We start from the raw sequence: 21,929 nt of genomic DNA on the forward strand, positions 1-21,929 counted from the left end.
CTGTTTTATGCGTAGTATATTAGATTATTTTCAGTCGTTTACATATTGCTGCTGTAATATCAAATTAGATAATCCCTTTTTAATGAGTGAAACACGAGCAGCGCCTGGCGTATATTTTAATCATAAATTATTTGTAAACAAATAGATAAAGATAATCATTAAAATAAACCAAGGAACTGTAAAACTCTATTTTTCTAGAGGCTTCTTTCCAAACTTTAATTTTAACAAATAAGTAGACCCTCGTTTTACGCGGGGTTACGTTCCGCGGAAATGCCGCGTAAATTGAGACCTAATACAAGTGTTAAAATAGGGGTTTGGTACCGTAGATAACAAAATACTTCATTCTAGTGATGACTAATTGTATAATAAGTTTAATGTGTACTTATATCGACTTTTATGTACAACATGCATAAAGAAAACATAAATTAATTTCGTGTTCTGTTTCTAAAAAGGAGCTGGCTATGATAGTCTTTTGGCAGTCATTAAGAATTTTTCTCTGTAATTCTTTGTAGGGCATTAACGCATCCATGATCACTTGCGTCATTTCCATGATAGAATTTTCCTTCATTAAGAAGTCAGAAAGATCATTTCTATTGCCTAAGAATCAGTAGCGGATTTTAGCCCCTCCCCCAAAGGATGAATTAAGTTCATTATTTTATTTATTACTTTTTAATTGACCTTTCTTTTGGATTTTTTTACGTAGTTAATTAAAAAGAACATAAAAAACACACAGCATATTTTGAATACAAACAATTTTAGTTTGTTTGCAGAAGTATTACTGGAGTCAGAGGCCCAGAGTTGCAGAATACATTTAATTCACTGGTTTTGAATTCAGGGGACCAAATTATCGCGATTCGTCCACTAATTCTTCTTTGATGGAATCAATAATTAACATTTTTTTTTTAAATGTGTAGGCGCACCTAAAAGAGTCATTTTGATCCAAGAACCTATTTGCGAAATAATAGATTTCTTTTGCAGCTTATAAAAAATGTAAAATGAACGAAATCATATGGTATTTTCTTGGAAAAACCATGATTTTTAATGGAAACGGTATGCAGTATCTATGTTATCTCATCTGTATCATGGCTTTAAGAAAAAATCAACAAATGTTTTGAAATTCACACAGAAATAGTTTCTGAATTCTTCAATAAAACGTATATGTTATGAAGTTATGATTTTCTTTATAAATTAATTTTAAAAGAAACTCAAGTGAGGTATGGGTTTATTTTATAACCTTGCCCTAGTGCTATAAATCATTATGACAATGTCCCTAAGTAAAGTCGCTCATTGCCTAGCATCTCGGTGACATTATATTAGGTTTTGTATCTCGCGAAATGTTAAAGATGTTTTCCATCCACACTGAAAGTATATTAGTGCATAATATTCATGTACTAAGAAGTCAATTCATTGACCTGAAGAATATTTTTTTAAAAAAATTTAAAAACACGCACATTTAAAAATAATGTCATTAAAACTTTGTTATAAAACATCAAAGGCGGCCGGGGGGGGGGGCTATTAAATTTAACGTGCCCCCTCCAAAAGATTTTTCTGTATCCGCCCCTGCTAGGAATGGCTCATAATTTTCAGTGTTAACGTTTTTGGCTGTGCGTCACCAACGTCAGTATCCTCGTTGCTTTTGACCTCCTTTTTCACTCCTCAAAGCTCTTCTTCTAGTGAGTTTTGAATTGAGTGAGTTTAATAACTTTACTTCTGAAAGAGATCTGGAATCAATCTTATAAAATGTCTCCAGTGGCCCAAGATCGAATATTAACATGCCAAAATGCCATTGATTACGCGTAATCTGCAATCTTTACGAGTTTGGATTTCGAAAGAGGGGAAAATTTTATCTGTTAGCATTGCCCATCCGCGTAAAACCGAAACTCATCCGCGTAAAAGAAAATAAAGGTGCCAAATCTTAAACCGCGTATAATCGAAACCGCGTAAAACGAGGGTCAACTATTTCAATTTAATGCTATTTTAATGAAATCCCACAAATTCATTGCAGAACGAAACTCCTTTGCGATTACAATCCATTGCTAAAATATGTTTCAATAGAAAGCCCAAAATCCGAACTAATTGGGACTATTGGTAGTTTGGATTTTCGAAAATAACCATGAAGACACCACTTAGGAAAATAGCATGCCATTTAATTAAAGTGGTTATACAATAGCATTGTACATCACATACAATACAGTTAATTAACGCTACAAAGGAACTACGTTTTTTAAGAAAAGTTAACGATTATTGTTTACACAAAGGAGAAATCTATCTTCTTCTTCTATCTTCTTCTATACATATCTCTACATATAATAAAATAAGGAGTTTGTGTGTCTGTGTGTGTGTGTGTTTGTGGCGTGCATCCCGGGAAAACGGTAAGGCGTGGAAAGATGAAATTGTGTATACAGATGCAGATTTTGCTGAAAAAGTGCACCTCGGGCTTCGATTTTTGATATTTTAATTAGAAAAAAAGTTATTTAATGTTTTATGTGTTTTAGAGCCCTTTTTCGTGTTCAATTCGTCACAGACCCCCAACCAATCGCGCCAGAAAAATATTTTTTGTACTATAGTGTAGGAAATGTAATTTTAAACATGATGAACGAAAAAATTTTGACGATAGACCAATTTTTGTATTTTTTATGAATTTTTGAAAAAATGTCTTTTTTCCCATTTTCCTCTGTTTTATTTTTTGCTTAACCCATCCCTCAAAAAGTATAAAAGCCTCTTTTCTATAATTTATCTATGCAATAGTCAAAACATTTGTCCCTCTTCAGAAGAAGTTTTTTTTCAAAAATACGCAATAGTTTTTTTTCTACAATTTTTTTAATGCAGAACGACATCATCATATCCTTTACGTCGGTCGAAAAACATTCCTCGCTCTTTTTCTACCATCGACGTCACAGCGTGGATTTCGATTCGATATTAGACAGTCAGATTTTAATCGCAGCAAAATTTATTTGTATTTTTTTCTATCTATATTTTTTACTTTAATAAATATTGGTTTCTCCATATTCCAAACAATTTTTTCAGTTTACTTTTTTTTACTGTCTTTTCTCCTAACATTTGAAGTTTTTTTTTTACATTTGCAATTTTTTTAGATAAATAAACGGAACAATTATTTTTTGTACTATGCCAAGCTGTGTGTTTAGATTCTTCTGTTGTTTATTAGCGATATTCTGATGTTAATCTCATGGTTAATCTCATGCTATGACTTCGTTGGTGCAAAAGCTAAGATCATAAATATCTTTGATTGCTGATATTAATAATCACTGAATACATTTTTGTTTCATTTATCAATCGTTTGCTTTCTCTTTACTTTTTTTTCGCGTAAAGGATTTCATTTCTTTATTTTTCCACTACTGACGTCACATCAAGGATTTCAATTCAATATGAAACAGCTACCATTCAAATAAATTAAAACAGTGAGGGGTTTTTTTTTGTTTTTGTTTTTTCCTTTTCTTTGGCATACGCTACTTTTTGCACCACACTACAGGGAACAAGGGAGAGAACTCTTTTTTGGGCTATTTAATTAAATAACCAAAGCGATTTTTTGAGTGATATTTGTTTGAATTAGGGAATTGGCGGGGAGGTTGAAAAAAAAAAAAAAAAAAAGAGATGGATAATCATAGAGATTTTTTTTTTTTGCGTGCTATTTATAAAGCCCGCTGTTTTTTGCATGATATTTGTTTTTGTTAGGGATTGGTGTAGAATAGACAGGCCCGTCATTTAAAGAGCTTCAACGGGAGGTCAATAGCCCCCCCCCCCCTCCCCGTCCCACCAAGACTAGATAGTTGTTTGCATTTAACTGAATTAAACAGCGAGGGTTTTTTTTTGTTGTTGTTTTTTAAGGCGGCAATCTTTGCGTAAAAAGGTGAATGGCCCAAAACGCAACTGAAGATAGACATAGAAAATATTCAAATTTATATTGAAAAAGATAGAGATGGATTGATTAATACCGCTGCCAAATTTATTTAAACAGCCGCCGAAGGCGGCAAACTTGACGTAAAAAGTGAATGATTTCACACATTTGTGTGCATGCAGCGAGTTTTTTTTAGCTTTCGTAAGTGCTCTTTTTTGTAGACTACGGGTAAAATGGAAGTTTTTTTTTCGCGTGCTATTTAATAAAGTTAATAAAGCCCGCGGATTTTTGCATGATCTTTGGGGTTTTTTTTGGGATTGTCGGTTAGGTTAGGTGGATAGAGAGATAGATATGTTGAGTGGACCAAAATGTTGTTTTTTTAATTAATATTTATACACATAAAAAGATTGTTAATTACTATCAGAGGTAGATATTCATTGATCGTATAGATAGATAGACAAATATAGAGGTCCATAATAATAGTAGATGGACAGTAAGAAATAGATATACCCGTCACTAACCCCACCCACCCCCCACCCCTACCGACTTTGAAAAAACAATACTTTCACACAAAAGTAGAAGTACTTTTTGTTATTTTCCGACGAAATTTGCATGAAGAGTACTCCCTTTGAGTCCCCCCCCCCCTCACTTAAAAATATTCCAAAGGACGAAACTAGAGATGGAACCAGAAAATGTTTTGCTCAAATTAATATTGATATAGATAGATATAGTTTGATTGATACCGCCACAAAATTTATTTAAGCAGCCGCCGTTGCAACTGTGGCGTAAAGAGGTGAATGGCAAGTAAGTCGATTGCATAAAAGTCGAATGGCGCAAAAAGGCGAACCAGCTGGTCGCCGAAGGCGGCTAGTAATAAAATAAGATGTTTGTGTGTGTGTTTGTGGCCCGCATCCCAGGAAAACGGTTAGGCATAGAAAGATGAAATTTGGTATACTGGTGCAGCTTTTGCTGAAGATGTGCACCTCGGGCTTCGATTTTTGATATTTTAATTAGAAAAAAAATTATTTAATGTTTTATGTTATTTATAGCACTTTTTAGTACTCTTAACCTCACGGACCCCGAACCAATCACGCCAGACGAATATTTTTTGTACTATAGTGTAGAAAATTTAATTTTAAATTTGATGAATGAGAAATTTTTGAAGATATAGCAATTTTTGTATTTTTTATAGATTTTTGAAAAAACCTTTATTTTACAGTTTTTTCTGGGTTTAGTTTTTTTCGAAACCCATCCTGCAAAAAGAGTTGAACCCTCAATTCTAAAAATTTAGTCGGTAATAGTAAAAACATTCCGCCCTCTTCAGAAGAAAAAAGATTTTAAAAATACGCAATAGTTTTTTTTTTTACAATTTTTTTAATGCAGAACACAACGCAAGCTGTTCGCTTGCCGGCTGAGTTCCGAACTTACCTCATCACGTGATCCAACTGAAGTCGTTTGCCTTCTCTTGACTTTTTTTTTTTTAGTTTTTTATCTTTTTGCAAGCGCTATCTTTTTGCACACTACGGGGAACATAAAGTTTTTTTTTTTTTTTTTGCGAGCTATTTTAATTAAATAAATAAAGCCCGCGAATTTTTGCATGATCTTTGTTTCTGTTACGGATTGGCGGATAGGTTAGGTAGATACAGAGGTAGATAGAGATTAAGTGGACAAAAAATGTTTTTTTTTTCGAATTAATACTTATATAAATAAAAAAAGATTGTTAATTACTGTCAGAGGTAGATATGCATAGATAGATAGATAGACAACTACAGAGGCCGATATAGTAGATGGACAGCAAGAAAGAGACATGCCCGTAATTTAAGGAACTTCAACGGGGTGTCAATGCCCCCCAACCCCCAAACACACCAAGACTTTGAAAAAGGTAGATACGCATAGATCGTATAGATAGACAAATGTAGAGGTCGATATAGTGAATGGACATCAAGAAAGATGCATGTCCGTCATTTAAGGAACTTCAACGGTGTCAATGCCCCCCCCCCCCCCCGCACAAACACCATGAGTTTGAAAAAACAATGCTTTCACGTAAAAGTGAAAGTTTTTTGTTACTTTTCGACAAAATTTGCATGAAGAGCAAGCCGTTTGTGTCTTCCCTCCCCCTCCTTTAAAAATATTCCAAACGACGGAACTGGAGATAGATCTAGAAAATATTTTATTCAAATTAATAATGATATAGATTGATTGATACCGCCACGAAATTTATTTAAGCAGCCACCGAAGGCGGCAACATTGGCGTAAAAAGGCGAATGATAATATTGATATACAGAGAAAAACATTGATTAATACCGTCGCTAAACTGTCTATGCAGCCGCCGAAGGCGGCAACCCTGGCGTAAAAAGGCGAATCGCGTAAAAAGGCGGACCAGCTGTTCGCCGCAGGCGGCTAGTGAAAAATATTTATAGTACTGCATTTTCTCTGTGAGGTCTTATCATACTGGAAATGAACAAGGAAAATGGAATGAAAATCATAATCGAAGAAAATGCTTTAACCATTATTTATTTCTCAATGCAGGGGAATGTGGGGCAAAATGAAATGCTGAAATATTTACTCTGTTTTTAGCGACACCCATCTGGCATTATTTTAACTATGTAGTGACACATATAGTCTATGTCAGTCAGAAAAATTTGCCTCTAAATATCAAAGCATATACAAGATCAAAGATAATGCAAGAAATTTTCAGAAATTGATATTCATATTGTAATATTTTATTGTCAGTCAAAAATTACTTTTCTTTTTATGAAATGATAAAGTTCATGTAATTAACATTTAAATTATTAATTGAGATCTACTAATAACTCATGCAGTGTTTATTTATTAAATACTAGTGGTGCCCGCACGGCCTTGCCCGTAATAGAAAAATTAAAAGGTCTTTTGGTTCGCCTGTATATTTACAAATAATGTATGAAGAATTTTTTCGCCAATTGGCTTGTACCCGTGTTACGGTTCCACGTTATGATAATTTCGTAATTTACTCGCCCATCTTATGATAATTTTGTTCTTAAAATTGGAATAGAAAAAGAACCACATCGAATTTTCGAAAAATCGCTTCGAGGTGCACACCCCCATGCTACAAACTAACTGTGTGCCAAATTTCATGAAAATCGACTGAACGGTCTAGGCACTATGCGCGTCACAGAGATTCAGACATCCAGACATCCTCCGGACATCCAGACAGAGAGACTTTCAGCTTTATTATTAGTAAAGATTTATCAAATCACTTACTTTTTCATTTATATTACTTAACTCGTTTACATTCCTACCTTTACAAGTCATTTATTGAGTCATTCACTTATTTCCTTATTCATTAACTATTTTATTCACTCATTTACTTTTCCTCATGTATTAATTTATTTATTCTTTTATTGTTTTACTAGCAAACATATCCAGCGTTGCCTGAGTCAGTAATAATAATGAAAAACAATTTATAATTTCCTTTACTTATTTTTAGCTGTGCCCCGCGGTTTCAAACCACTTAATAAGACAACAATGTATTAAAAAAGTATTTTAAGTACATCACGCTATGGTATATATATATCTTCGCCTCAGAGCAACAGTAAGACATCTAAGCTCATTAATAACACTAAGTCATCCTACTGTTGCTCTGAGGCGATGATATAGTAAAAAATTACCTACCCTCATACTCATCGATGTTTTTCGTGAAATAAGATAATCGAAAGAAAAAAAATTAATAAAAAATAATTGTAAACCCTTGATTTATAAATTAACTAATTTTTGAATGAGCCGAGGTAATAAATGCTGAAAATCTTCCCGCCTGCAGCTTCTTTCGAACCCGAAACCCTGGGGTTACTGTCCGAGCTCTTTACCGACTGCGCTATTCCGCAACAAAAATTCGAGCTATTGATGCAACAAAAAATGCATCATAATTATTATTGATTTAATTTCAATTTATTGCTGAACCACTACTATTGGTCGTAGCGTGATGTTATATACCCTATAGCCTTCCTCAATAAATGGACTATTCAACACAAAAAGAACTTTTCCATTCAAATCAGTAGTTCCTGAGATTAGTGCGTTCAAACAAACAAACTCTTCAGCTTTATATTATTAGTATAGATTTTTTCTATATTTATTCATTCATTCTATCATTTATTCATTCATTAATTTGATCAAAAATATTTTGAATACTTCAAATAGAAAATATTTTATTTTAAAAATATATTAATTTTTAACTTACCCCATGGAAAAACAAAAGTGGAAAAAGTTCACCTTTTTAGGTGAACTTTTTCCACTTTTGTTACAGCTACAAATTTGCTGCCAAAAATAAAAAATGTGTTTCCATGCAAGTTTTTTTACCAAATACATGATTCATTATTTATGTCCTGTGGTTTTCACAAGAAATTTAAAATTTGTTCATTTTGAAAAAGGTAAGTAACCTTAACTATTTCACTTTGCCCCGCATCCCCCTATATGTTTCTAAACAGTTGTCGAGCGGTTTATTAAAACTGCATTGGTATGCGTTCGGATTTTCGCCGTTCGACTGTATTAGCTTGTAGAAACCTCAGAGTAGATGCCTCAGAGCAGAGCAGGAAGATCGTCTGAGTAGGAACGAGAGAGGGGTGAAGAGGTGCTCTTCACCTGTTGCCCGCGATGACAGACTAGCGGAGACGGGGGAGGAGACAGATCGGAGTGACATCTGCTCCAAACATCTCTAGAAAAAAAGAATCTTTTTTATTCAACGCCTCAAGGTGAGGATGCTGGCACGTGGTGGTGCCAAAACAAGAACGACGGCAGTTTCTCATGTCCAGCAAATGCTTTTTTGTGATGTTTTTGGAATAGCCCCATGATGAATCTGGAAACTTAAACAATAAATATTTCTGAAACTACATTGTCATTTCAACGGAGTATTTCTTTTATTATGATTTTTTTGCGATAGTTTCAAAAATTCATCGTATTTTCATATTGCAATAGTTTGGTTCATTCGGTCTCTGCTTAATGTTGTACACATTGATGAAAATTGTAAGCTAATCTTGAAAACTAGTGAGTCCATGGAAAAAAGGTTGAACTTGCGAAAACGACTAAATGCTGAATGGGAAATGAAGTTTTTGACTTCATTCAGTATGTAAAAGTCTCAGCAAGTAAAAACCTACGCATAGCAAACAAAAGCTGTTATGGCCTGATTTTTGCGAATGGGACAGAAATTTGGTAATTTCTAACGATTTAGCTAGACTATAAACCGCTTGGCATGGATGCGAAGTATTGCATGTTTTGAAAAAAAATCACAACTGATGAAACCATTGCAAACTTATATAAAATCCAGATTATAAGCGCAACACAGTGTAGAAGAGTTGTTCTTAAACTTCCATAACCGTGTACTCATGTGAAAATTTGTGTGTTACAATTTTGATCAATGAGTACTAGGGTGGATCGAAAAAAACGAAATTTTGACTCTTAATTTGGAATACCTGCCAAAAGCTGTGCACTTTTAAATACAACACACCTGTAAAATATTATCAAGTTTGAACAACTCTTTGAGGGTCCTACGAAGGCTTGAATTTCTCCAAAAATCTTTAAAAAGTACAATTTTCTAAAAATTTTATGAAAATACTAGTGTTTAAAATTTTTGTTATAATACGGATAAAATACTTCCTTTGAACACTCTTTTCATGTATCTTCACAATTATTTACAGTCTTTGCACTATTAAGTTCGCACATAAGCCGTTAAGTTTCGCGAAATTAACCAAAAACTGACTTTTTTTAAGCTTTTTTGCACATAGCAATATTTCTTCTTTTATAAAGTCCAGGTTTCTTTTTTTACAACGCCTATACAGAATGCAGTTTTAAACGGAAGTGAAGTTAAACTTTATTACATTAACAGCCCAGCATCCACTAAAAACAGGTGACTGCATTTCGAGTTCCATTCTACCTTTTCCATCTGCCGAGCCACATGTATTAAGTATAAATTTATTATTCATTTTACATTAGAAGTAAACTATCAAAATGATTTAGTTGTACTAACTGAAAAAACAATAACGAACGCAAAATTGGCGTTGGTGTTTTCAATGTATTGCTGAAAACTTTCATTAGATATGGCAGCTAAAATAGAAGAAGGGGTGGCAGTTATTGCACATTCTTGCCGGTTGATAACATCAGAGTAGTATGATGCATCAAAGTTAATCCTTGAATTGTAGAATTCTCTTATTTCTTCATGAACAGAAGCCACTTGTCTGGCCTTCAAAATCTTCGCAAAGCCAATTCTCTGATGTACTTCTTTCATCAGTGATCACTGCTAAGGAAATATTTTCCGGGTGGCAAAAACAGGCATTTCGTTGAATGACAGGATTAATATTTTTTTCAGATTTTCACTTACGTAACGAGATGCTGTAATTACACTGATGAGGAATAGCAATGTTTTGTTTCATTTCCAGAAGAAGAAAAATTTGCAACGCTATGCTCCCGCCAACAGAGCCATCAACATTTTTTGGTGTTGATGTCACTTCAAAAGTGGAACAAATGACGTTTTCTCTGCCCAACGCTATCAAGAGTGTGCTACCAATACGGCATTTCTGACAGATGTGCGATGTTGCTTCAGAAACATTACAGGATTTTGGTACTGTGTCAAATAATGATCGCTCTAAAGTCGTTGATAGGAATAAAATTCGAAGACAGCAAGAAAAGTGTCACAGGTGTCACAGACGAAGTACGTGCTTCTGTTCAAAACCTGCGAACTAGAAATGAAAGGGTTTGAAAAGTCCATTTTTCGATAGCCGTAAAGACAAAACTATGACAAAAAGAAATGGTTGGAGACAGATACCATAGAAGAACCATAAGCGAGGAATCCATGGTTGAAAAATCAAATTCTCTTTATTTGGGTCATGTAACACCAACTTCTGGAACGGGAAAAAATGTCGTGACAGCAATGTGATTTTTGTACTGAAAATTTGTTTAAGCTTTAAGGATATTTTAGCTTTTGACTGTGATGGCACGGCCACGAAAACCAGAAAAAAGAACGGTGCAATTGCGGCCATAGAGAATAAAATTGGACATCCTGTCCCAAGGTTAATCTGTGAACTGCATACGAGCAGCCTTTGCGTTACCTGTTCACATTACTTGATGGTGAAACTGCTGGCCCATGTGAATTTTTGCAGCACCAGTAGGTAAATTGCTAGACAGATGCGACAATTTACCACTGGTCCAGTTTGAAGCAATTACGCTCCTTGTCGTAGGTGCTGGGCTGTTAATATAATAAAGTATAATTTCATTTCCATTTAAAACTGCATTCTGCAGTCATTGCAAAAAAAAAAAGAACTTTAAAAAAAAAATATTGCAATGTGCAAGAAGGCTTAAAAAAAGTCAGTTTTTGGAAATTTCACGAAATTTTACGAACTTGTGTGCGAACCTAATACTGCAAAGAATATAAATAATTTTGAAGATATATGAAAAGCGTTTTAAATGGAAACATTTTAATGGTATTAGAACAAAAATTTTGAACCTTATTATTTGTATAAAATTTTGGAAAATTGACCTTTTTTCCTAATTTTGGAGAAATTCAAGCCTTGGTAGGACCCTCAAGGAGTTGTTCAAACTTGATAATATTTTACATGTGTATTGTTCTTACACATGCACAGCTTTTGGTGGGTATTCCAAATTAAGATTCGAAATTTCATTTTTTTCGATCCACCTTAATGAGTACCGTATTACCCCGCATTATTCGGCATGCCGAAAAAAAAGTGAGGTTGACCAGCATGCCTGGAATTTCGAACTTTCCGGCATGTCGGATAATTCAAGGTTCATTTTGCAACAAAACAAAATTTTCCCATTCAGCTCCAATAAAAAAGCAAACCACTGTAAGGAAAAAAAATAGATAAATCCGGAAAATAACCTTCTTTCAAAAAAAAAAAAAAATGTGTATTGTATATAATGTGTGCTTGTTATTTATCGTAGATCATTATTAATGGATTTAATTATATGTCAATAAAGTAATTAATTCAGAAGCAATCATCGTTACTGCGATTTGTTCATAATATTTTTAAATAAATTATTTTAGGTTCCTTTTAGAGAGGTAAGTTTAATTTTTATCTATTGAATAGGTATGGAAAATTCTTTAGCACTGGTTTAGTTGTGGTAACTTATTGCTTAAATATTTACTTTCTTACTTTCATTTATTATTTTTTTTAAAATTATTCGTTATTAAACAATATTTATCTTGTTAAATTTCTTGTTAATAAATGTCATTGTTAGTAAATATTTTTTCAAAGTTAAACTTTTTATTAATACTAATAAGATATATGTAGAACTTATATTCATTTTTAAGCTGGACATATATTTTTTATAGTATTAATTTTTATTCCCTAACCTCGATTTTTCCGGTATGCCGGAAAGGACCAGGCAGGTGTTATTGAAAATCTGGTGACCCGAATTTTGCGGCATGCCGGATAATGCGGGTAATACGGTACAAAGGAACCGATTGTCAACTTGCCAACTAATCACGTGATTGTGGTACGGTTTCCACCTGACTACCGAAAAGTAATCCTAATGTTCAGTCTAGTTCATATTTTTCTCTGTAAACTATTTTATTTCACGTCTGCTGGCATAACTACACAATACTGACCCCAATCCTGATTTAAATTTTGCATAAAGTCGCCCATCAAGATATATGACGAGTGAAAATTGCTCCTGCATTTGAACGATTATTGCATGTTTGGTGATATTTTGATAGTTGAAATAGTAACCCTAACCCCAGTGGGTGAACCCTAAACTCCAGTAGGTAGCTTTCGATGTTGACCATTTTTTCGTTTCTTCATTCCTCTGAAATGACACAGTCTTACCAGTAAAACAGTTAAGTTACCGGATCGAGTTCAGCCTTGTCACAATAAAGCCTTTCTAAGCATGTTAAACATTAACAAAATATATTATCAAATTATCATGTCGTGGCGCGAGTTTCATTGTTGAAACACTCGCGTTACTCGATCAACGCCTATTATATATATATATGAGGATTAAAGAATAGTTGTTTGCCAGTTTCTCCAGCGCAAGAGATTTTTTCTTTTTGCTTTTATGTGCTAAATTGTATTTTTGGACATTCTAAATGAAAATAACCTAAAAATAAATTGCTAATTTTCTTTAATCGAATTGAGAATAACACTATTAGACAGACGAAGAAGACTACAAATGACTTCAGCTTTTTTAATACTTCTCAAGACCACTCCACTGTTTTCTGTTTTTTTTTTCTTTTTTTTTCTCTCGTTCGTTCTCCCTTTTTTTTTTTTTTTTCCTTTCGGTTAAAGGTGTGAGCGTTATCAGTCGTTGCATCCGCCTGAGCTGAAAACTTCCGATTTTCAGGAGCTGGCGGAGATTGCAGACGGTTTTCATCTTGTCACTTCCAATTCGACTCCGCTTCTTTTACACTCCGCGCTGCTTGAGCATTTAGCTCAGATGTGTCTGGTACCGAACTCGCAGTCGGGTTTTGGACGGGAGCCCTCTTTGATGGGACGTACTTCATCAACGTTCCCGTAGTGTCACACAAAATGTAAACAAATAATATTTTAATACACATGTTGATGCTGAAACATAGCAGAAATGAAAACTGTTGAGCTTGACGCAATTTTTATACATTAAAAGGTTCAAAATGAGCTGAATCTCATTTCTGAACTCATATATTGTTTCTAAAAATTTGAAAAAATTGTGTTAGATCCATATCACTCAAAGGTAATCCATTGCTCTCGAAGACATACAAAATTTCTTTTAGGGGGATATTTTATTCAGTTCGAGCTGTGGTATCGTTTCTTTTTAAATGTCAAAACTTGTAAAAAGCCCCTTCCTTCTTTGGTACTAAACTCATCATCATTGTCCTTCATTAGCTTTTGAATCACTTTTTCTGGGAGCTAAACATCGTGATTTTCTGCTTTTAGGAGCCAAAATTGCAAAACACCTACTCTAAGTAGAAGTGTTTTGACGCCTTAATATTTTTTAAGTCACGAGTTTTATTTTTCTTATAATAAACAAATAAATAAAAAGGATTTTAAAAAATATTCATTTTTGTAACGCCTAAGAAAGGTTTATTGCGATAATAAGGCAACCTCGGTGATTTCCAAAAACTTGTTTCGCTACGTAATGGGGTTGTTTCCAAAATTTTGAAAGTATTTTTTTCTGAAAGAGCATGCTTAAAAATATAGGATCTGACCTTTTTTTAAATAATTTGTTTAAGTTTAATATTTTAAAAAAATTACTTAAATCGGTGCGCTTTTATTGTTTACGCTTCTGTCGTGTGACATCACAAATGATGAAATACCATTCAGTGTTGCCAATCACAGAGCAAAGTATTTAATTCGCATCTTCACTCACGTGTATTGGCAACGATATGGTTGATAGCAAGCGTAGAGCACAATATTTAATTCGCTTCTTGATCGACATAACGGGGAAACGTGGTAGAAACATGCGCCAAATTGCATCATTTGTGACGTCATAAAGGCTACACCTTGTTTTCAAAATCGGACATTTTAAAAAATTAATTAAAAAATTACTGTTTGGAAAATGAAAGTATTTTCTGGATTCATGTTATTTTTTTACTCATTCTATCAATTTCAGTGACTAAAAGTAGTACTTTTGACTGAAGGAAACCACTCCATTACGGAGAAACAGGGAAAAGTCTAAATCATTATAAACTTTATCCTACGTCAGTTGAATGAAAATTATCCTCAATTTTTTAGACAATATGCAAAATTACCCGGCGTTGTCCGCAATAAAGCATTGGTTTCCTAGAAGCGAACACGCTTAGCGTCGGCGTCGTTCCTCGCCGAGGCGAAAACTTGATTCTTCTGCTCATGCGCGCCCGAGCCAATTCGGCGTTCTGAGTGGTCACGTCGGAATCCACTTGACTTTGATTTCAACGTTACGTCGATGAGCGAAGTCGAAGATCGGCGATTCGCTTCTAGGAAACCAAGGCTTTAGAAATGTCTTACGCCAAACACCAGCCCCACATTTTTTTATGCTGGCACAGGAAAAATTTTGTCGCGTTTAGCAAAGCACATTGTTACAAATAGGGTTTTAAAAAACCCAAATTTTTTTAAAAAGCTCCGACCGGGTGAAGTTTATTGGATTTAATTGGTCTTTTTGGGGTTTTATAGAAGTTTTTAAAGATACACTATTTCCAGGAGAGAGTAGTTTTAGCTTACAAAAACATTTCGTACAAAATGATAGTAGTGTACTTAGTTAAAAAATCGATTTCCTACTATAATTTGTATTTTCAAAATTATTTTTTTCAAAAGCTTAATGTAGACAATAGCATGAAAAAGAATGAGGTGATGAAAAGGCGTCAATTACTTAAAGTTATCCACGGATAAAAATTTTCATTAAACAAATCTGATCATTAAGCATTTTTGTTTCATTTCAACTAGGACTTAAGTCACAGTTTGAAATTTAGTATTTATTTCTAAACGAGTAAAGTTAAAACTACCAGCATTAGCAGATACATACATCATTCCATGCATACTTTTATCAGTGTTGTCACTACGGGAGGGAGCGGTCTAGAACCCCTATAACTAGACCACTATAGGAGCCTTAGGGCGATCCTCCCGGGTATCACCCGTCTGGGAGGAGGGGGGTGAAACCCAAAGTGGAATTGCAAGTTTTTGAAAAATATGAAGCTAAAATGCATTTTTAAGACTACAAATTTTAAAATTTTCTTGGGGGGAAAACTCCCGAACCCCCTTTTTCCCCACCACCCCACATCATGCCGCGAAAACTATACTCAGGATCAGGATTCTGAAACTTAAATGAATTGCTTGTTTTCGTGTTTATATAGAATATTCATTTTTTTTTCGGAGCTTGAGGGGAGGAAGACATGACACCACAAATTACCGCCCCTGGTGTCACCTCTGCTAGGTACGATATTGCTTTTATGCAGCTCTTTTTAATGAATAGAATTTTAAAGGCATGCAATTTAAATGCTCAAATAAGTGATATTATGTCTTCTATATTAAATAACTTGTAAAGAGATTAGAATTTTAAATAAATTATTATTTTGTGAGATGAAATAAAATCAAAACTGACGTAATATTATATTAGTAACTTATATTTTTCTTCCTTTACTCTACAGAAATATTAGGAGATAGAATTAAGAAATTAATGGCTAAAAAGATATTTCTAAGAAATATTCATCAAAAATAATCCGTTAATGTATGGGTAAATTTGTGCATAATTATGGTTAAGGCTGAAAGTTTCAGTTACACATAATAAAACCCAAAAACACCCCAACCCGGCATGGATTTTATTTATTTTTCTTTTTTTTAATCCATCCAGTTCTTTGTGGTTTGCGGGTTTGTCGAAAACCTCGGTTACAATTAAGATCCGAATCAATATTATATCTATGGCACATAGCATAATGAACTTATCTTTATTAGGCCTTAACTCCCAAAACGATTTGTATCTAACTTCATATCTCGCTTCAGCAGAAATTATACTGTCTATGTGTTTGACTATGTGTTTTGGTGAAATGACGCCGTTTCAGCAGTTAAATGTCTAGGTGAAGCTCATTTAAAAATTTAAAAACTGCTTATAACAAATATTAGGCGTGCTTTAATTACTCTACGAACTTAGGAAAAAAAATGAGGCAAAGAGATGTAAGAGGACTTATGTTTTGTTCAAACCATGGGTAGGTTTTCATTGAATCTTGTGCAGTTTTTTGAGAGTCAATGTGTGCTGCAGAAAAAAAAGTATGACGTTTCTGCCATGAGATATTTTAAAACTGGTAATTTTACTTAAAACCAGAAGAAAAGCAAAATTTATTCGAATTTTTTCATTGAGACAGCACGCGTTAACTTTTTCGGGAAGTGATTAAATTTTGTGCCAAATTTCATTCTATTCCATCTAGTCCTATTACTTTGTATATCGAACATAAATACCTACAAAACATACATATTTACCAAAGATGGCTTCTCTTATAAACAATATGGCAGTCAGGGGCTCCCCAAACTTAAAATTTTTGGAGGGCAGAAGTTCTCAATTTGCCAAATGGAACTCCAAATTTCACCGCATGATGATAAATTTGGCGAACGAAATTCCGAATTTCATCACCGCTTGATGATAATTTTGGTGAATAGAACTCCAAGTTTTACCGAATGATGATGAATTTGCCGAATCGTCAGACAAAAATTGCTGAATAAGGAAGTTTTTGGAGGTCACTGTGTCCTCCCATCGGGGCACCAGGGCCGACGAAGTGTCACGTCGACCTAGTCGGAAACTAGGGCCCCGTTCCTTGAAGGAGCCCGGATAGGAAATGGAGTTGTATAAATTTGCCACGTTTTCGGGGTGGAGGGGTTTTCGGCGACCAAATTGACGAGGAGCTCTCCTTAGCTCTCAGTGGCCCTGCGGGGTACCCCTGATGGCATTGGCATACGGAGTTCAAGGCCGGGTTTGCCAAAATTGGTATAAAGGATTTGTTCTAATCAGGGCTTGATTACCCAAAAGACTCGGGAAGCTTGAGCTTTCCCTCAAAGTTTTTAGAGGGCCCAAATATGACTGTAAAATTGTGCTTAGCAAATCCAGTTTCTGCTTTTAACTGAGTTTTTTAAGGAGGTTGCAAGCAATAGAATTTGCTAAACAAAAATGTTTGAAGGAATTAAACTATTATAGAAAGTAAGGACACATTTGATAAAATGTTGCCACAAGCTAGATTTTCAAACGTGAGATTTGATTCAACTCTGTTACAATGTCCCTTTATGACATTTAATTTCCTTTATGAAGTGTCAAATATGATTCAAAATGTTACTACCCATGTTACTGAGAATTCAAGTGCAACGTATGTAATAATAATAAAAAAATCTGTCGGTCGGTAAGGTGAAATAAACTTAAATTTGAATTCTGCTGAGTCACTTAGTATTAGTCAGTGTTGTATCAATGTGCATAGAATATTTAAAAAAAAAAAAAATCCTATAATAAAAAGTGTGGGGCCTTAAAATGAGACCGAGCTTCCCCAAAATTGCAGAGGTTAATCGGGCCTTGGTTCTAACACATAGAATATTCTTTCGATGGAATAGAAACTTTTCGCGGGCGTGACTGATTCTCGTCTTGCGCTAATGTGACAACAGCTCGAAGTCATTATTTTTGCGAGGAGAAGAGGGAGCGAAGAATGCAAAGTGCATCTTCTAATCTTTCTATTTGCAGCGGGAAACAGTAGCGTATCATCTCACGCTACAGTGCAAACGAAAAGGGAGAGACGGTGACGAATTAGCGACTGGAAGCCGAAAGAAATCGCCTGCTTTTAAAAGGGTTCGGAGGGATGAGAACTCTTCCCAAATTTAGACGTGGAAGGTTATGGTAGTATTCGAAGTGAAGATGCAACGCACTGTGTAAGTTTTCTTTAAAATGATGAGAAATTAACTCTTTAGAGATGTTCGAAAGGAGAGAGAGGTACCCGACTGACCTTTGGGGACTGAGACAAATCGTATGCTGCAGTTCCAAGAATGGAAAAGTAGTTACTAATAGTTACATTTAAAAGTAAAGTAAACACACCAGTAATGGCTACTTCAAGGTTTAAAATGCACTAGTAGTGGCCACAGTGAAGTACATTTCTAAACTGTGGGTCTACAATAGTAATCGCTTCTCTTAAAACTCAATGAGCGTATTATACTCGAACTCTTCTTTAATCGTCCCATTTTTTTTAAATGTCAGAATTTCAATTTGTTCAGTTTTTTTATAGATTTTTCCCAAACCTCAAAATTGATCCAGTAGTGCCCAATCCAAGTTCTGAAAATTTCAGTAGTGGCCATCTGACATTCTCCCATCCGAAGAATTTACATTTCTTACTTTAAATTCAAATAACTGATGAAGAAAATTGATTCAATTACGATAGTTACATTAAGTACCAACAAAAATCACACTATTAACTTTCATTTCTTTCTTCAAAGCAAATAAGTAAACTTAAAGTGGTCACTAGTGAAGCAGTGACTTTTACTGGTGTTTTGCCTAATTTTGTAGAACTTCTAGTGCAGCATTCAAGTTCCTACAACTCTCTATTTTAACTCGGATACTAACCACTTGCGTCATCGTCATTGACGGTCATATGACCAGCCTACCGGTTCAGCCGGTCGTCCCATTCGAACGTGATCTAAATGTCTTTCAGAGGTTACACGAACAATGATTTTCAATTTCGAAAAAAAATATCGTTTTTGAGCGGTTTCAATTAAAATAGAAAGCAAAACCCGTTTTAGAAACAAAACGAATCGAAGTCGATTTTAAACGTTCTAAATTTGTATCAGAGATGTCCTTCCCATCGATTCACCCATTTTTTGATGCACCTAAGCGTAATTTCTCAGACACTAATGGCAACGTCGATCTGAGTACTTCATCTGTATTGGTAAACTATTAAAAAGCCATTTAGTGATGAATGATTTTTCCCCACAATTTTACATTAAAAGGGATTTCTTAAAATACCAAACTAAATTTTGTTTTGGGAAGGTTAAAGGGATTTTAACTAAATGTCAGCATTCTCTGTAATGTTAAATTGAGTAAGTGATCAATTGATAATGTTTGTCAGAAGGTGACTTTCATTATCGTAACTAAATAAAAAATAGGTACATTTGTAACGTTAAGAATTGTCAAATAGTAAGTTTCAGGATTAAGAATAAAAGTTTATTTTGTACTAGCGATACCCACCACGCTTTGCTTATTGTAAAATTTAAAGGAAGATACATGCGAGCCCATTTTCACTTTTGTCGCTGCTTTCATGATATTTACAAATTTTAAACATGAAGTTCTACAATAGCGAATATAACGTTTAATTGTAGTGTAACGTGAAATTTTACCATACAACTACAAACTCTATAGAGAAAAAAGAAACTGTTAAAAAATGCTAATTAACTCGAATGTGCTTTAGACGAATTCAAATCACATATTTCGCAATTTAACCACACGGGCATCTTTCAAAGACAACCAACCTTAACGAGGCGAGTTTTCAGGCCTGTGATATTGTAGATAGTTACTTGTCGCATTTAGACGTATCTATTAGAGTCTAATTTAAATGATAGCGAAAGGTTAAAAGAGAAATTTGAACACGTCCTGCCTTGGAGGAAGAAAACATATATATGAGAGATGTGCAAAATGGAGAATTAACACACAAGTTAGTTCAACCATTGGCTGTAATATCCTCCACCTTGTTAAGTAAATCATCAGCCGTTGTGCTACCAATTTCATCCTTGCAGTCAAAAGATAAAAACATGGCATCTTATTTAATTGGTATGACACACGTTCATCTTTTTCTTTTAGGAAACCATTCATTCGGAGCGATAATGCAGCTACAGTCGAACTAGTTTATAACGAGAGCGAAGGGACCGCGATGTTTGCTCATTATAACCGAGTGCTCGTAAAAGACGAGCTCGTGAAAAATCATGAAAATTTATACGCACTTGCTTTGTCTTATTATTATTATTTCTGGTTATTTGCTTTGAACTGCCTTATTGTCTCCTTGTATCTTTCTTGTGCTCCCGAAAAAAAATCGACATTTGACTTCGAAGAAAGGTTTTAAGTTTTTCTGTACATCAGAAGCCATTGATGTTGAAGATGGTTCAGTTTTAAATTCTTCGCATTTGTCGTTATCGTCGTTGCTTTCATTGTTTTTTTTTTTTTTTCATTTGCATTTGTTTGAATCCATTCTGTAATATCCTTGGAAGTGGAAACATATTTGCATCAACAAATATTTATTATTCAAATGCTTCTCCACTCCACAAATATTTTGAAAAAAGAATAATTATTATTATTATAATAAATAAATAAAGGACCGTCATCACATGTTCTCAGGACTCATCATTAACTTTCGGTTGACTTCGGAAAGTTAAAAAAATTTTCCAAGAAAGGATAAACTAAGCTGAAATCGGAATTCATATCAGAACATATCGGATTGGAAATTTTATGAATCACAAAAATACTGCTCGCTTTAAGCGGGGTTTGCTCGTTAAAAGCGACCGATTTATGCTCCCATAAGTTTAACATTGTACCAACCAAATTTTCCTGATTTCTTCGCTAAATCCTGGTTTTCGTTAAAACAGTGCTCGTTATAAAAGAGTTCGACTGTATACTCAGCCTGTGGGCCATGCCATGCCGAGACCGCCGCGAATCTTAGAGAGCCCCTCCGCGAATCCCCTTCTCTCAAGATTTGCGGCGATCCCGGCTATGGGCTGTATGTGTCTCATCAAGTTTTAGCGAGTGTCCCGATTAAGGAAGAAAAACAATATGAAAGAATGAACTTTTAAAATTTTTTCTTTCTCTCTCTTTTTTTTTTTTTGAGCAATCACGATTGCTTATTGTTCTTATTTGACAGTCCTTGGCGTTGGGATTATTTTTCAGCTTGGACCAGCAGCACCACCGCCCACCGGCGCGGCGGCGGCACGGCTGCTCTGTTCCTGAGCACTGTCCCCCGGAATCCACTTCTGCTGGGTGGTGGCGTCCATGTAATTCACACGCATGCTCATACACACTCGCCAACGCGTGAGCGCCTTTACACACATACACAGGCCTACGTACACACACTTAAGCCTACACACACACAACTATACACACATAACCACCCAGGAGGAGGGGCATGCTTGGGGGGGGGGTTCATTTCTAGAAACAATAACTCTAATGAGTAGGGTCTTGTCGCAACTCGTGATTGCGAAAAACATAATTTGACATCAAAGTTTCAGAATTCAAATTAGATTTTTTTTTTTTGTGATTCCTGAAAAGTGCTTAAACAAAGCTAGCTACCCGCCCCAGCTTTTACCGAGGTCTTCAATTACAGTTCGCTTTGACTTTGAAAAAGGTCATTTCATAGATGAATTCCTGGACTTTATCAAATACATGTACAAGAATTTTCATTAGTTCAAAGTTGTGAATCGTTGAAAAAAAAAAAAAAATTAACGTGTATGCTGGGCAAGCGAAAGGAAATAACAATTAAAAAGCGGAAGTAATTTAACTTTATAATTACTGCTATGTTTCATTGTTTTTGGCAACAGTTAAAAAACAACTACAGCAGTTAAAACACAACTTCGTCATTTCCATCACTGAAGAAGGTTATATGGATCAGAATTTCAAAGCCCTCGCATAAAAAGTTTCACTTAAAAAA

General features: G+C 34.7%; 1 protein-coding gene across 1 annotated transcript in view; it reads right to left on the reverse strand.

The window, feature by feature from the left end:
* Positions 1-21,929, reverse strand: part of LOC129226790 (transcription factor SUM-1-like) — a 123,664-nt gene that overhangs the window by 67,237 nt on the left and 34,498 nt on the right. The window lies entirely within an intron of this gene.

Source organism: Uloborus diversus, chromosome 7 (genome assembly GCF_026930045.1).
Source record: "Uloborus diversus isolate 005 chromosome 7, Udiv.v.3.1, whole genome shotgun sequence".
Lineage (NCBI taxonomy): Eukaryota > Metazoa > Arthropoda > Arachnida > Araneae > Uloboridae > Uloborus > Uloborus diversus.